Source organism: Sminthopsis crassicaudata, chromosome 2 (assembly GCF_048593235.1).
Source record: "Sminthopsis crassicaudata isolate SCR6 chromosome 2, ASM4859323v1, whole genome shotgun sequence".
Lineage (NCBI taxonomy): Eukaryota > Metazoa > Chordata > Mammalia > Dasyuromorphia > Dasyuridae > Sminthopsis > Sminthopsis crassicaudata.
Genome location: NC_133618.1, coordinates 58,737,760 through 58,751,821, shown reverse-complemented (window position 1 = coordinate 58,751,821; position 14,062 = coordinate 58,737,760). Strand labels below are relative to the sequence as shown.

Sequence of the window (14,062 nt, the reverse complement as noted above, 5' to 3'; positions counted from 1 at the left end):
GTCACAAAGCTTTCCATGTACAGCCTATTAACTGAGGGGGGCAGGGTAGGATGATATATTGGAAAAGGGAAGGACATCAATTCAAGCCTTCATTCCCTACCTGTGTGACCATTGGGAGGATACAAAGTCTTCTCTGAACTTCTGCTTTTTCATCTGTAAAACAGGAATAAATAACTGTTAAACAGGCGCTCCTGGCTTTACTTTGAATGTTCTGACCCTTTCCTCCACTTCATAGACCCTTCTTCTGTAGACCACCTTTCCTGGGCCCTACAGCTACGGATGCCTTCCCCCTTTTCAGATTACCTTCACTGAGACTTACATGAACTCATGCTAAGTGAGTACAACCAAGAGAACATTGTACATGGAATAACATTATGTGATGATCAACTTTGATGGGCTCTTTTCAACAGTGAGGTGATTCAGGTCAGTTCCAATGGACTTGTAATGGAGAGAGCCATCTACATTGAGAGGGAGGGCTATGGGGGACTGAATGTGAATCACAACATAGTATTTTCACCTTTTTGTTGTTTTTTGCTTGATTTTTTTTCTTTCTCATTTTTTCTTTTTTGATCTGATTTTTCTTGTGCAACATGATAAATGTGGAAATATGTATGGAAGAACTGTACATGTTTAACCTATATTGGATTATTTGTTGTCTGGAGAAGAGAGGTGGGTAGAAGGGAGAAAAATTTGGAACACAAGGTTTTGCAAGGGTAAATGTTGAAAACTGTTTTTGCATATATTTTGAAAATAAAAAGCTATTATTATTATTATTATTTTTTCTCCTGAGGCTGGGGTTAAGTGACTTGCCCAGGGTCACACAGCTAGGAAGTGTTAAATGTCTGAGACTAGATTTGAACTCGGGTCCTCCTGAATTCAGGGCTGGTGCTCTATCCACTGAGCCACCTAGCTGCCCCAAAAGCTATTATTTTTTAAAATTACCTTCATCTATTCCATTTGTCTCCTCCACTAGAATGTAGACTCCTCAAAAACACAGACTAATTTTTGTACTTATTGGAGTTTCTAAAATTTAGCAGAGTATTTGGCATACTTTATTCAATCATGTTCAACTCTTTATGACACTATTTGGGCTTTTCTTGGCAAAGTGGTTTGTCATTTTCTTCTCCATCTCATTTTACAGATGGTTAAGTGACTTGTCCAGGATCACACAGCTACTTAGTGTTTGAGGTCAGATTTGAACTCAAAATGAGTATTCCTGATTCCAAGTCTAGTGCTCTATCCATTACCCCACCTAGCTATTCCATCTGGCTCCTAATAAGTGCTTAATAAAGAAATTCTTGTTGACTTATTGGGTTGACTGACATCCCCTCACAGGGTGGCCCATAAGAAAAGTGCTTTGGAAACTATATAAAACTTTCATGGTGCTTTATATACTATAGAAATAGAAGCTGCTGCTATTAGCCTTTCCATCCCCTTCAGAGTTCAGGAACTCATAGGAGTAGGGAAAAGTTTTAATTAGGGGTTCCCTAATCATGGTTCTTCTTTTTAGGACTTAACTTGCTTCCCCTGACCTGTCTGCATCTTGGAAGATTTTACTCTGGAAGGGCCCAGATAAAGATAAGGCTCTGTTTCCTTCTGGCTTCCTAATGAACCATTCTAGCTTAATCTCTAATTCCTTATTTGGTAGGCAAGGGTTCAAAGATGGTGCTAATTCTGCTGCATGAATGTTAGAAGAGCCACAGGACTAATGCTGTCAATGTCAGACTTCCTGCCTCAGAGGATTCTTAATCTTGGATCCATGAATCTATTTTAAAATCTATTTTGATAACTGTATCTCAATGTAATTGGCTTCCTTTGTAAACTTATATATTTTAATTTATGCATTTGAAAACAATTATGCTGAGAAGTGGTCTATGTGCTTTGCCAGTGATTGTCAAAGAGTCCATGACACAAAGAAAGACTAAGAAGCCCACCCTACTTTAGAGGCCATATAATCCAAAACAGAGGAAGAAATTGAGATCAAGAGTGACAAAGGTACTTGCCTAAGTGATGAAGTTAATGGCAGTTTGGATAACTAGAACTGGTTCCCAAAGGAAACTTCCTTTTCATGGTTTTAAGGAGAATCAAGCTCTCTGGAATGGCCATTTGAACTCAACTAATATCCTTGACTAATAGGACTAATAGAGGAAAGCTTTTAAAGAGAGATGCTCAGTATGTGCACCCCCAGGGAGGCAGTTGTTGACTGCTTCTGGATCATCCCATAAGAGTGAAACAGGTCCTTCCTGGTCTCTTATCAAAATATTTTGGATATACCCTGTTTCCCAGAGCTAAGGCCCAGCAAGCTGACTGTGTCCTGAGCTTACGTAACAATAATCTTTTGCACTCTGGAATGATATCATCCTCTGGCAAAGTATTGTTTGGACCAGCCTCAGGGGTTCACTGAGAAATTTAGCTACCCCTGTTTCACAGGACCGTCCATCACATAGTCACAATACAATTCCCATTCCTTGTCACTGACAGGTCCTGTTACCATTCATTATAGAACTCTGGTTCTGTGCCCTTCAGGATGGGCAGAACCTCCAAGACTAATGATAATACTGTTCTCACAGGACCAGTGGGAGCAGTAATTCACAACTTAAAAATGATTATGTCAGAAAATAGGCAGCTTAAATTCAATATGTCCAAAACTGAATTCAATTATTTCTTTTATTTCCAAATCCAACCCACTCTCCAAATTTCCTTACTTCTGTGGAGGATAGGAGGTGGTCAATAACCATTTTAAGTGCTAACTAGACCCAAAACACTGAGTGAGCACTAGGGATACAAAAAAGGTAAATAAGCATGGTCCCTGTCCTCACATCATAATGAGATCAAGACAACATGCAAAATGATTATGTACATACATGATGATGCAATGTTTAAGTGGAAGGTAATTTCAAGGGGGGGAAGTACTAAATGTACTAACTCTTACAAAAGGTGGGATTTGGCTTAAGTCTTAGAGGAAGTCAGGAAAGCTAGGAGGTGGATATGGGGAACATTCTAGACATAAGGAGTCAGTAAGAAGACAAAGAATTAGGAGTGTTGTATATAGCAAATATTAAGTAGGTAGCTGGGTTTATGTGAAAGAGAATAGAAATAAAGCTAGAAAGGTGGGACAGAAGTAGGTTTTGTTTTGGTTCTGTTATATCTGATTCATCATTATTCCATTTCTTGGCAAAGATACTGGAGCTGGTTTGCTATTTCCTTCTTCCGTTCATTTGACAGATGAGGAAACTGAGGGAAAAGAGGGTTAAATGACTTGTCCAATTTGTTAGTGCCTAAGGCCATATTTGAAGTAAAAAAGATGAGTCTTCCTGATTCCAGGCCCAACACTCCATGCACTTTGCCACCTTTAAAGGAGGGTTTTATATTTGGTCCTGGAATAATAGGGAACTCACGAAGTTTAAAGGGCAGTAACATGATCAGACTAGCACATTAGGAAAATCATTTTGGCAGCTAAGTGGAAGGAGGAATTAGGGGTGAGATTTGAGGCAGGGAAGGCTGTTACAATAGTCCAGGCAGGGGTCAGCTGGAGACCAATAGCAAACCAGAGGGTTGGCTGCATAAGAGTATGTTTATGGAGTTATGTGAACCTAGAAGCAATGAAATTTCACAACAGATCTGATCTGTCAGGTGAGTTGTTCCTGAGGAGCCAGAGATAATAAATAGAAAGTGTGCTATAATCTAACCAATGAAGCAGGAGAAAGCTAGAGCCAACCAGCAGTGTTCTTCTCATCCCTAAAGCTGTGAGCCTGGTAAGCCGGAGACTGGTGGTACCCAGATTTATATCTGTCATTTTACACTTCTTCCTCTCTTTCCCCCATCCATTCAATCAGCTGTTAAATGTTCTTCCTGCATTACAATTTAGAGTAAGCCCTCATCTTGCCCAGCCTCCATTTGCCTAACTTCCTAATTGGCCTTTCCAAGTGGGCAGGCAACTAGGTGGTGAGGTGGACCTGGAGTCAAGAAGACAAGTTCAAATGTGGCCTCAGACACTTATCAGACTCTGGACATATTACTTAGGTTTTTTTCTTTTCTTTTTTTTTTTTTTTGTCTGAGTTTCTTCTATTGTAAAATGGAACGAGGTAATAGAACCTACCTCCCAGAGTTTAGGTGAGGATCAAATGAAATAACATATGTAAAGTACTTTGGAAACCTCAAAGCACCACCTAAATGCTAACAATTATCATCATTATTAATCTCTTAATTATTAATAATATTTCCCTTTTGATTCATCTATTCTTCAAACAAACCACCAAGATGATTTCCCTGAAACATCTAATGATGATTCTCTACTCAATAAATTCCAATAACTTCTTATTGCTTTTAGGCTAACATATAAACTCAGTTACTACTGAACATTTAAAGCTCTTTATCACCTGCTGTATCCTACCCTTCCTGGACTTAATATACAGTCCATTCAAAGCTCTTTATCACTAGAGGATATTCCTTGTATTGTGTATTGCAGTCACACAGCCTTTCTATTCCTTACACATGATAGATAATTCATTTCTGTTCTCTGTGCTCATTGTCCCTTTCTTTGTACGGTGTACTGCAGCAAACAGCCTTCCTGCTCCGGGCTCTATGCCCTTGTGCAGACTGTTCTCCACGCCCACAACAGGATCCTTTCTGCAAGGCTACCTGCTATTTTCCCCATCAATGTTACCCTGAATCTGTAATATACATATATACGTGCGCCTTGCTTCTTGCCTTGAAGGCAAGGACTCTTACTTTGTTTTTGTGCCAGGGCCAGAAAAATATGTCTCTTGCTGCTGGTCTTCTGCATTCTCCCATATTTGGATTTTGTACATCAATTATATTGTTATATAATTAATGTAAATACATGTAATTAATGCTATATTAATAATAGGACATATTAGTCATCATAATTAATTAATTAGTAACCATAAATATTTATTAAATGCCTACTGTATCTATGTGCCAAGCATTCTGCCTAAGTACTGGTGAAACAAAGAGAACGGACAGCCCCTGTCTTCATGGAGCTTACAATGTAAAAGGGAAGACAACATGGATCCAAATAAGCAAGGGAAAAGACAGCCCCTAGCCTAACCTCAAGGAGTTTACAATGCAAACAAATACTCGCAAAACCAGCTGCATACAGGATAAAGAGGAAATGACCCACTGGAATGAAGAGGGAAGGAGGAAAGCTTCCTGTAGAAGATGGGATTTTAAGCAGGAAGATTTCAGAAAAGCCTGGAAAGACTTACATAGACTGAGGCTAAGTGAAGTGAGTAGAACCAAGAGAACACTGCACACAAGATGAAGCGCTTGGTTCTTGGCTCTTTTCAGCAGTGGGGTGATTCAAGGCAACTCGAGCTTGTGAGAAGAGCCGTTTGCCCCCAGAAAGAGGACTCTGAAGGGGATCGCAGCAGAGTATTTTTTGTTGTTTTGCTTGCTTGGGTTTTTTTTTTTTTCTTTCTCATTTTCCCCTTTTTTGATGATTTTTCTTGTGCAGCGCGACAAACGTGGAAATATGCTTAGAATTGCACATGTTTAACCTGTATTGGATTATTTACTGTCGGGGGGGGGGGGAGAGGGGACGAAGGAAGAAACATTTGGATACAACGTGTTCCAAGGGTGAATGCTGAAAATTATCTTGGTTCGTATTTTGAAAATAATTTTTAAAAAGAAGATGGGGGGGCTTTAGAATTCAGGAGAACGCCAAGGAGGTCTGCGGCCAGAGGGAGAGACTGAGAGCATTTTCGGGGTGGGAGGCAGGCTGCCGGAAGAAACGCCTGCAGCCGGGCAGGTGGAACGCCCGGTGGCCTGTGTCACTGCGTTGGAAGTACCCTGGATTTAAAACCGCGGTTTAGACGCAGTCAGCTCCCTTCCCAAAGACGACCCGACCGCTGACAGATTTACCAAATCCGCGCCGCAGCCCCACAGTGAGTCTTTTATAGCCTCGGTCTCACCTGCAGGCCTATTACGGGCCTGTTAGAATGATTGACAAACCCATCCCGAGAAAGCGTCCCGTGGCGATGATTTGTCTCTCCTTCTATTAGAGAGTAAGGCCCGCCCCCAGAGCCCGCCCTCCGCCACGCCCAATGGGGGAGCCGCGAATTGGTTTAACGTCAGGAGCGCACTTTTATGACGCTATGACGCTGATGGAGAGGATGGCGGCGGCGGGAGCCTCCGCGGAAGCGGCCGAGGAGTTGAGGAAATTGTGTGGGCTTTGAGGTGAGCACGGCCCCGCCCGTTCGGCTCCACCGGGACCGCCCGCACCCGGCGGTCTGAGTCCGCCCACTGCAGCTCGGGTCAGGCTGGACGGGAGGTCGGATCAGACCGGGCCGGGCTGAACTGAGCCTCGCGGGGGTCGAGGCCGAGGCGAGTCCGGACCCGGCACTCCCGGGAAGGACCTCGCCGCCCCCGCGCCCCGGAGCCAGACGGGCTGCCTCCCACCACTCCTCCTCTACCTGTGGTGCGGGGCTCCGTCTACGGTGCCCTAGAGGGGCGGGGCCGGTGTTTCTCTCCAGCCCTGCCCCTCCCCCCACCTACGTCGGGGTGAGCCTGCCCCTCCCTTAGAACCCGCGGGAAGCGGGGCTGGCTGTGCAGGAGTGCGGACTCCCCTACTTGGCTCAGTCCTTCTCCGGCCTCAGTTTCCCCGACCTGTCAAATGCCCCTCTCCACCGACGGCTGTGTGCTCCGCCCCTTTTTGGCAGCTCGCTGTTTGTGGTGCCGCCGCTGGAGGACTGGTCCTCCCCACATTTGGAGCTTCGAGACCACCCTCCCCCTAAACCCCGAGCTTCCCTGTCCAGCGGGCTTTCCACTGCGGAGAGCTGCCCTTTTCTGTAGTGGCGCTTGGTGGCTTAGCCCTGTCCCGGCCGGCGGCTCGTTACGTGCTGGGTTCTTCGACCTTTGAAACCGAACCATTTTCTTGTTGTCAGTTACACGACCGAGTGTTTTAACAGGTTTCCCCCGAAATGGTGTCTTTACTCTTGGGGCAGTGGGCAGAGCACCCGCCTGGACTCAGACCCCAGACACCCTGGACGAGTCACATTAATCCTGTTTGCCTCGCTTCCTCATATGGAAAATGGGGTGGAGATTTTGTATAAGTTAAAAGGGAAAAGTTCAGAGTGTGAATGTGTTATTATGAGAAATGTCTACGATGCAAAAAAAAAAAAAAAAATCAGAAGCCATTCATAAATTTTTTGTTAGTGGAGAACAGAAAAAGTGGAGGCCAGGATTCTATTATTTGTTCTTGAAGTTTGTTAATACAATGAAGTATTAGTTCAGGAGTTTGGCAGGAAGCATTTTTTTTTTTTTTTAAAGGATCGTAGTGCATATTATTTGTAGGTGGATGGTAAGAAGCTTGTGGAAAGAGAAAGATTGGCGGGAAAGACAGAAGAGAATAATTGAAAGAACAAGATTTCTAGGAAGGTGGGATCAAGGAAACAGCTGTTAGCTTCCGCAAAATAAAAAGCTGCCTCATGGGAAGGAAGTATGAAGAGTTGAGGAATGGTCCTAATGACTCTAACCCCCATTCTTAAAGCCCTTCCTTTGAGATTATTTTCTCTTTACTGTGTATATACTACGTGTACAATATTTTGTATGTTGTTTCCCTCATTGGAACGGTATTTTTTTCTTTTTCTAAAGCACTTAGTAGAGTGCCTGACAAATACACCATAAGTAATAAATGTTTGTTGATTCAATGACAGTAATAAGAAAAATAAGAAAAAGAACCATATCGAGGTTTTCTCAATATTTGTCTCTCTGATTTTCTTCCTGCCTGCCCACCTGTTGTTTCTGTTTTCTTTTTCTGGATCTTTTTGTCATGGTTGCTAACCATGAGTGTTCCCCAGGCCCTTATTTTCCTTTCTGTACTATTTTGCTTTGAAAATCTTACCAGCTCCCACGATTCGGTTATCATCTTTATGCAGGTGATGTCAAACCTGTCAGTCTCATAAATCCAGCTGCCTTTTGGACGAAATAATGGCAAATAGAGCTAACATTTATATAGTGTTTGCTCTTTGTTAGGCATTGTGCCGAGTAATTTACAAATATTATTTCATTTGAACTGAACAATAACCTTGTAAAGTAGGTGCTATTATTATCATCTCTATTTTACAGATGAGGAAACTGAAATGGAAGTTAAGTGACTTGTTCAGCTTTGTTCAGTGACTCTTGGTGACCCCATTTAGAGTTTTCTGGGCAGAGATAATGGAGTGGTTTGCCATTTCCTTCTGCAGCTTGTTTTATAGGTGAGGAAACTGAGGCAAACAGGATTAAGTGACTTGTCCAGGATCAGTTAGTAAGAGTCAGAAGCTGGATTTGAATTCAGATCTTCTTGACTCTAGGCTCATTGCACCATCTTGTTGATCAAAGAGACATTGTTATTTAATAATTTTTCAATTGTGTCCAACTTTTTCTTACCCCCTTTGGGGTTTTCTTGGCAAAGATTTTGGAGCAGTTTACCTTTTCCAGTCCATTTTACAAGTGAGGAAACTGAGGCAAATAGGATTAAGTGACTTGCCCAGAGTTATCCTACTAACAAGTGTCAGAAGCTATATTTGAACTCAGAAGTCTTTTTGAGTCCATACCCAGCATTCTATCCACTGCATCACCTAGCCTGAAAGATGTCTCAAACTAGATGTCTTATGTCATACATCTTAAATTCAACATAGCCAAAACTGAACTCATCTTTTCCCCAAATCCTTCCTTCTTACTAAAATCCTTCCTAACATCCTGTAGGATGCCAAAGTATCACTGGTCCATCTAGTCATCCAGACTTACCCCTTCATGTATTCCTGCCAAGTCCTGCCACTTCTACTTTTGTAATCTCTCTCATATATACCCAGGTCTCTCCCCACTTCAATCCATTTTCCATTCAGCTGTCAGAATGATCTTCCTTAAGTATAAGTCTAATCAAGTTTCTCTCACATACACAGATACCATTCAGGAGCCTCTATGTCTCCCTGTTCCCTTTAGTATTAAATGTAAGATCTGCTTTGACTGTTAAAGTCCTTTATAACTTACCCCTGTCCTACCTTTCCTGTATTCTTACATTTTACTCCCTTCCACATACTCTGAGATCCTGTGATGCTGACCTTCTTTCTATTCCTCTTTTCCTGATTCCATTGGCTTTCCTTCATGTCTGGAACTCTCCTTACTTACTTCCACATCCTGATTTCCTTTAAGCCTCAGTTTAAGACCCACCTTCAAGAAGCTTTTCCTAGTTCTCTATCTTAGTGCCTTCCCTCTGATATTACCTCCAGTTTGTTCTGTATATATCTTGGCTGTATGATTTGCTATGAGAGTAGGGACTGTCTTTTGCTTTTCTTTGTATCTCTAATGCCTGATATATAATAGGAGCTTAATAAATGCTTGTGGACTTTAGTAAATAGGCGGGGTTAGGGCCTGAAGAAAGTGAAAAAAATTATAATCTCCAGAAAGATACAGGAATCCTCTGAGTGTCTGTCTTCTATAGGAAATGAGAGGCTTGGACTAGATATTCTGTAAGGTAAGTATCAACCATAAATCTTATTACTTATCTTTGTATCTCCCTCAGTACTACCAATAGTGAGTAGTTATCAATATTTGTTGAGTTGAATGGAATTGAACTGAAAACTGAACTGCTGCTGCTCTAATACTTTGTTCAGGTTGCTTTGATTTTCTGGTTCATATGCAGTTTTGTTACTGAACTTGCTAAATTGTAGTGAGTAGTAACTTGCTTGCTTCTGACAGTGAATTTATCTATGGTTAGAACTCTGTTTTGTTGCTTCTCAGAATCATCTTCACTTGTCAGATTGCAGATTCCATGGAGTCTGAAATAGATGTTCTTTAAGTTGGGCACCAAGAAATGACTATAAATTCTTGGTTTATAATCTTGTTCTATTTTTCTTTTACAAAGGATTTGGAAATTATGATTTTTTTTCTTTCTTCCTTATCTTTTTCTCTCCTCCCTCCCTTTACCTTGGAGGAAAGCTGTTTTTTGAAAGGATTGAGAAGGGATTTATTTGACATCATTTTTCTTCCAGGAATTTTAGTCACTTTCTCCATTTAAGCTGGCTTATGTCAGTTTAGACGTCACCGAACCAGTGCGTGGTAGAGCCCCAAGTTATTCCGAAACAGTGATTGCAAAGGAAAGGAACATGGGTAATCTTATTTACCTAGGAGACAGTCTACCTCTTAAAGAGTTTTTTTTGTTTGTTTGTTTGTTTTTTTACTGCTTGGGCTCTTGGATATCATCATAATAGCTGGTATTTATACAGAACTTTAAGGTATTTAAAATATTTTGCACATATTCATCTATGAGAAAAAATGGTAGCTTGAAATGTTGAAGAAGCATCAGATCACTATACTTTCATACTTGAGCCCTGATTTCATTAGTATGGGTATTCCCTCCATCAATTTAGAAGAGTTGTAATATACAACTCAATAGACCATCTTCAAGAATTTTTATGGCAAATTTATCAACCTTTGACCAAGCTATGGTGAGACCAAATTTGTCTAGAGGTGTCTCTCTCTCTCCCCATTTCCCTTTCTTTCTCCCCCCTTCCCCCGCCAAGAACAACAATATCTTATATCTATTTAGTTATTTACATGTTGTCTTCTTATTACAATGTATGTTTCTTTTGGGGAGGGGACCATAAGGTACATTCCCATCACCTATCATAGATCCTGATTTATAGTAGTTCTTAATAAATATTTGAATCATTCATTGATTTTTTTTTTTTTTTTGCAATTTCTCATTATAATGAGAATAAATTTGCAAAATAAAAGTCTTCTGTCTTCTCAATTTATGAATCTGGGGAAACTCAAACACTGGGAGGGGTGATTCATTCCCACGGGCATGAGCCGCTGTGGTATCTGTAATGTTGAGGCTATGGTCACCGCCCTGGCCTTGTAGGCCTAACTTTAGAAGACATAGATTTGTATTTAAGGCCTTTCTAGCTTGGTAGGACATGGTAAAGCTTCCTTTGTATTGATATAACTCTTTTAAGAATTTGGGATCATCTCTGTAACACAGGGAAGCACTGGAGGAGGAATGCTGGCTTTGTTGGTTACTTTCTTTCTCATTGTTGTGAATTTCTGGCTTGCATTTTTTGGCTTGCTGGGATGGAAGAAATCATTGAAGTTTTTGGATTTATCAAACAGCTGATTACTATAATCCTTTACTACTGTGTCTTGTGTGCATAATCCATTCTATTGATTTACCACTCTATTTCTTAGTCAGTACCAAATTGGGTTTGTTTGGTTTTTTTTTTCACTTAAAGAAAATTTTTTTTTTCTAATTGCATGTAAAGATAAGTTTTCAGTGTTCACTCTTGAAAAATTTTGAATTTCAAAATGTTTTTTCTTCTTCCTTTTCTTATGTCAAGATAGCAAACAATATGATGTAGGTTGTACATGCAGTACCAAGTCGATTTGATGATTACTGCTTTATAGTTTTAGATGTGGTGTAGCCAGGTCACCTTTTGAATTTTTGTTTCCCTTGGGATTTTTTTGGGAGGGGAGGAGAAGGGAGGTTAGGCAATTGGGGTTAAGTGACTCACCCAGTATTACATAGCTATCTGAGACCAAATTTGAACTCAGGTACTGATTCCAGAGGCATTGCTTTATCGACCACATCACCTAACTTCTCCTTCCTTGATATTCTTGACCTTTTCTCTTTCAGATGAATTTTTTTATTGTTTTTTTTTTCTCTATAAAATATTTTTGGTAGTTGGATTGGTATGGCACTGAATAAGTAAATTAATTTAGGTAGAATTGGCATTTTTTATTATATAAGCTCAGCCTACCCATGAGCAGTTGATATTTTTCCAGTTGTTTAGATCTGAATTTATTTTTGTAAAAAGTGTTTTGTTCTTGTGTTCAAAGAGTTTGTCTTGATAGATGGTTTCCCAATTATTTAATATTATCTATACTTATTCTAAATGGAAATTTTCTTTCTATCTCTTACTGTTGGGTTTTTTGGGAAAAGAAATGCTGATGACTTATGTGTGTTTTTTTTTTAATATCTTGTAATTTTGCTAAACTTGTTAATTATTTTAAGTAGTTTTTTAGTTGATTCTCTAGGATTCCCTAAGCATACCATCATATCATCTGCAAAGAATAACACTTGTTTACTTATTGCTTACTCTAATTTCTTTTTCTTCTTTTATTCATAAAGCTAATATTTGTAGAATATTGAATAATGGTAATGTAATGGGCATCTTTGCTTCATCCCGATCTTATTGGGAAGGCTTCTAGCTTATCCCCATTGCATATAATGCTTGCTGATGGTTTTAGATAAATACCATTTAAGGAAAGCTCCATTTATTTCTATGCTCTCTACTATTTTTAATAGGAATGGGTACTGTATTTTATCAAAAGCCTTTTCTGTATCATATTGAGATAATTATATTATTTCTATTAATTTATTATTGATACGATCAATTATGCTGATAGTTTTTCTGATATTGAATCAGCCCTGCATTACTGGTATAAATCCTTCCTGGTCATAGTATATTTTCCTGATGATAAATTACATAATCTCTTTGCTAGTGTTTTATTTTTAAAATTTTACATCAATATTCATTAGGGAAATTAGTATATAATTTTCTTTCTGTTTTAGCTCTCCCTGATTTAGGTATCAGTACTATATTTTGTGTCATAGAAGGAGTTTAGTAGGACTCTTCTTCACCTGTTTTTCCAAATAATGTATATATTACTGAAATTAATTGTTCTTTAAATATTTGGTAGAATTCACTTGTAAATCCATCTGGTCCTGGAGATTTTTTTTTTTTAATAGTTTTTATTTACCAGATATTTGCATGGGTAATTTTACAACATTGACAATTGCCAAATCTTTTGTTCCACTTTTTCCCTCCTTCCCTCCCCCCCAGATGTTAGGTCGATGAACACATGTTAAATATGTTAGAGTATAAATTAAATACAATATATGTATACATAACCAAACAGTTGTTTTGCTGAACAAAAAGAATCGGACTTTGAAATAGTGTACATTAAGCCTATGAAGGAAATCCAAAATGCAGGCAGACAAAATTGGAGGGATTGGAAATTCTATGTAGTGGTTCATAGTCATCTTCCAGAGTTCTTTAGCTGAGTTTAGCTGGTTCAGTCTGGAGATTTTTTTTAGCATGTCCATTGATAACTTTTTAAATTTCTTTTTCTAAAATGGGATTATTTATGTATTTTAATTCTTCTGTTAATTTGGCTAATTTATATTTTTGTAAATATTCATACATTTCATTTAGCATTTCAGATTTATTACCATACAAGTTGGGCAGAATTGCTTCTGAGTCTTGCTTTAATTTTCTCTTAATTGATGGTGAATTCACCCTTTTTTTTTTTTTTTAATCCTTTTCATTTTTGATACTGGTAACTTGTTTTTCTTTTTTTGAAGTCAGATTAATAAAAAATTTATTGATTTTTTTTTTCATAAAAACTAGCTTTTAGTTTTATTAGTTCAACAGTTTTCTTAACTTTCAATGTTGCTAATCTCTCCTTTGATTTTCAGACTTTCTAATTTGGTGTTTAATTGGTTTCAAAAAATTTGTAATTTTTCTAGTTTTTTTTTTAAATTGCATGCCACTGATCTGATTTTTCTCTATTTTATTCATGTAAACTTTAGAGATATAAAAATTTCTCTTAAGTACTGCTTTGTTTGCATGCCATAAGTTTTGTCATGTCTCATTATTGTCATTCTCTTTGATTTCTATGATTTGTTGTTTGATTCACTCATTCTTTAGGGTTTGATTGCTAGTGTAGTTTTGCTGTCTAAACTTCTCAAAGAATGTGTATGTTATAATACTTTGTGCATATGTGTCTAGAATTTATATTATTTTGTTGTCTATGGCCCAGCTTCTTAAACTGTGGTTTGTGACCCCATATGTGGGAAATTCTGTTTTATATCTTTCAGGAAAGAAAATCTTAGAATATAGATTTGGAAAAAATGCTTTTCACTGATAGTAGTATTCCTGGTCTTCTGCTCTACTCCTTTTCAGGGCAGTGCTGATATTCCCACTTTTTTTCTGCAACCCTGCTGCATCATCCCCACCATTCTCCCTGGTCTCATTTGCCTTTTTCCTTTTCAGTCTGG

At 39.0% G+C, this 14,062-nt stretch overlaps 1 protein-coding gene across 4 annotated transcripts in view; it reads left to right on the top strand.

Annotated features, from left to right (window-relative positions):
* The first annotated feature begins 2,899 nt into the window (after nt 1–2,899).
* Nucleotides 2,900–14,062, top strand: part of PSKH1 (protein serine kinase H1) — a 56,012-nt gene continuing 44,849 nt past the window's right edge. Inside the window, exons 1-2 of one of the 4 annotated variants that reach the window (XM_074286397.1) lie at nt 2,905–2,937; nt 3,634–3,755. The gene's annotated coding sequence lies outside the window, so the exon portion shown is untranslated. Of the gene's footprint in view, nt 2,938–3,633; nt 3,756–6,099; nt 6,199–14,062 lie in introns of those variants that run through there. The other 3 variants (XM_074286398.1, XM_074286399.1, XM_074286396.1) reach the window with 3 other exon arrangements.